Below are 3,528 nucleotides of genomic sequence, written 5' to 3' on the forward strand. Positions count from 1 at the left end.
GTTACTTTTAATAAAAATAGTTAATCAATCAGAAGTTCTAGAGACAATCAAGAACACTGTAGCCAAGTCAAGGGATCAAAGGGGTAAGAGAAGCATAACTAGTTCTAGTATTAACTGATCATTTTTCAGAGTTTCATTTGGGAGTTTTGGTTGGTAAATCAAATCACTGAGGCATGGTATGCTAAAGGCATATTCTGCCAGTTTTTCTCTATGGTGATTTATGTGCTGGCTTAGGAGAATTTGTTCTGAGCATGGGAGTGGGGAATTTCCAAGCACACATTTTTTGGGAGTTACAGAAGTTAACCCATTATGATCTTTTGGGGTTGATCTTTTAGTTGTATTCTGGGGGAATAATGTGCAATCATTTGCTCTTATATTATTCCTTCTGAGACTAGGGAGAGAATTGATATCATCATCTCAATAATCATATCAATTCCATTAATAAGGGATGTTGATGAGAGAAATCATTGAGGATTTTGAGTGGATGATTTCATCCTGCCAAGGAGCCACCTTGTGACCTTCTATCCTCCACAAGTGACTGTGTCAAGACATCATGGCCTTATGACTCCCAGCATTAAATAAAATAAAAAGAATGAATTAGGAATGGAACTAAAAAAGCTTGAAAAGGATCACATTAACAATTCATATTTAAAGATAGAAGAAAATTTCATGAACAAACAGGGAATGGAAAGGAACATAGAAGTTAAAATGAATAGTTTTTATTAAATAAAAAAAGGTTTATATAAACAAATCCAATAAATTTAAATTAAAATGGAAATAACAGAAAAAATCTTCATGGGAAATTCCACTTATTAAAGTCTTATTTGGGGTCTACTCAGCCCAGCAGCAGCCCTTCTTTCTCCACAGCAGTCATCTATGACCTCTGATGCCCAAGGAAACATATTGAAAGGACCTGCAGCTGGCATTGATCTTGACACCACTTACTCCTGTTTAGGAGTCTTCCAACATGGGAAAGTGGAAATTATTGCTAATGACCAAGGAAATAGGACTACCCCATCTATATTACCTTCACCAACATAGAATGTTTTATCCTTGATGCTGCAAGAATCAAGCTACAATGCAATCAACCAACATAATCTTTGATACCAAACATCTGATTGGTTGCAGATTTAATGATGCAGTTGTACAGTCAAACATGAAGCATTTGCTTTTCATGATGATGAATGATGCAGACAGGCCCAAGGTTCAAGTGGAGTAAAAAGGAGAGACCAAAAGTTTCCATCCAGAATAAGTATCATCAAGGTATTTACCAAGATGAAAGAAATTGCTGAAACTTACCTTGGGAAGACTGTCACAAAAGCTATTGTCAGAGTACCAGCCTACTTCAATGATTCCCAACAACAAGCCACCAAAGATGCCAGAACCATCCCTGGTCTCAAAGTGTTCCAAATCATCAATGAACCAACTGCTGCTACTATTGCTTATGGCTTGGACAAAAAAAGTTGGTGCTGAAAGAAATGTGTTGATATTTGAACTTGAAGGTGGTACCTTCTATGTCTCCATCCTTACCATTAAGGATGGCATGTCTGAAGTTAAGCCAGAAATATCCACTTGGGTGGGGAGGACTTTGATAACCTCATGGTAAACCATTTCATTGTCAAATTCAAGTGAAAGCACAAGAAGAAAATCAGTGAGAATAAGAGGGCTGTCTGCCATCTGTGTACCAATTGTGAATGTGCAAAGTGAACCCTTTCTTCCAGTACACAGGCCAATATTGAGATTGATTCCCTCTATTAAGGTATTGACTTCTATACCTCTATCACTTGGGCCTATTTTAAAAAGCTTAATGCTAACCTCTTCCATGGCACACTAGACCCCATGGAAATGGCCCTCAGAAATTACAAGCTAGATAAATCACAGATTCATGACATCATCTTGGGGGGTGGTTTCACTTGAATCCCCCCAAATCCAGAAGCTTCTGCAGGACTTCTTCAATGGCAAGGGGCTCAACAAGAACCAATCCTGATGAGGCTGTTGCCTACGATGCAGCTGTCCAGGTTGCCATCTTGGCTGGAGATAAATCTGATAATGTACAGGATTTGCTGTTGCAAGATGTCACTACTCTTTCCTTTGGAATTGAAACTGCTAGTGTGGTAATGACAGTTCTGATAAAATGCACTAAATACCATCATTCCTACCAAGCAGATGCAGACCTTTACCACCTACTATGACAATCAACCTAATGTGCTTATTCAGATTTATGAAGGTGAGAGAGCAATGACAAAGGTTAACAAACTGCTTGACAAGTTTGGGATCACAGGAATTCCCCCTACCATGAGGGGTGTTCCTCAGATTGAAGTTACATTTGACACTGATGCTAATGGCATCATCCATGTCTCTGTTGTGGATAAAGAGCACAGGCAAGGAGAATAAGATCACCATCACCAATGACAAAAGTCATCTGAGCAAAGAAGACATAGAACATGGTCCAAGAGGCTGAGATGTACAAGGCTAAAGATGAGAAGCAGAGATGAGGTGTTTTCCAAGAATTCTCTTGAGTCTTATGCTTTCAGCATTAAGGCAACTATTGAGGATGACAAACTGCAAGGCAAAATTGGTGATGAAGACAAACAGAAGATCCTTGACAAAGCAATGTAGTAATCAAATGGCTGGATAAGAACCAGACTGCTGAAAAGTAAGAGTTTGAGCATCAGCAGGATGTATTTTCCTGTCTCTGGATCCTCCCAATACCCCAACTGCCACTTTCCCCTTTGATATTTGAGTTCACTCCTCAGCCCTGGTCTTGAGCTAATTCTCCTTCTTTGGGGAGAGGTGTGGTTCTCTCCAAATCTTCAATCCCCTTCTTTGGTGTTAGGAAGTAGGCAGATCTGATCATCAAGCTGTACCAGAGTGCAGGAGGCATGCTAGGGGGTGTGTCTGGTGGGTTCTCAAGAGGTGGAGCAGCCCCATCTGGAGGTGCTTCTTCTGGACCTACCATTGAAGAGGTCAACTAAATGAACTAAAAGAAAAGGCATTCCACACAGCTTTCCAAAAATTGAAGGACTCAAATTTGTAGTAAAGGCAGTAGCAGTTTAAAAGTAACATTTAAGCGATTGTGTAAATCTGGGCATTCTGAATACTTGAATGTGTGCAGAGGGAGAAGTGAACAACACTTCACTTTATCAGTACTATATAAAAACAAGTCGAAATACAATTCTTGTCCTGGAGAATAAAAATCTATTTAAAATTGGCACCATTAAAAAAAAGTTCATTTCAAAGATAGATAAGGAAGTGATTCAAGTTTGTAAGAAAAACAGCTTTTCACCATTTGGTGCTGTGAACATACAGAAAATTCTCAAGGAAAATATTCACATTATCTATAACCAATTTCAAAAAAATTTCGATCACTACTATTCAAAGTAAATCAAAATAAATTACCTCTAAAATTCCACCTTAGATTCACCAGAATATGAAAGTTAATAACAAAAGTTAAATGATAAATAGTGGAGAATCTGTAGGCAAATAAACACATTAATACACTGTTGATGGATTTGTGAGTAGGTATAG

At 38.4% G+C, this 3,528-nt stretch overlaps 1 pseudogene; it reads left to right on the forward strand.

The window, feature by feature from the left end:
• The first annotated feature begins 876 nt into the window (after window positions 1-876).
• On the forward strand, window positions 877-2,975 carry LOC100023566 (heat shock cognate 71 kDa protein-like; annotated as a pseudogene).
• The last annotated feature ends 553 nt before the right edge of the window (window positions 2,976-3,528 follow it).

The sequence above is a fragment of the Monodelphis domestica genome, chromosome 6, assembly GCF_027887165.1.
Source record: "Monodelphis domestica isolate mMonDom1 chromosome 6, mMonDom1.pri, whole genome shotgun sequence".
Lineage (NCBI taxonomy): Eukaryota > Metazoa > Chordata > Mammalia > Didelphimorphia > Didelphidae > Monodelphis > Monodelphis domestica.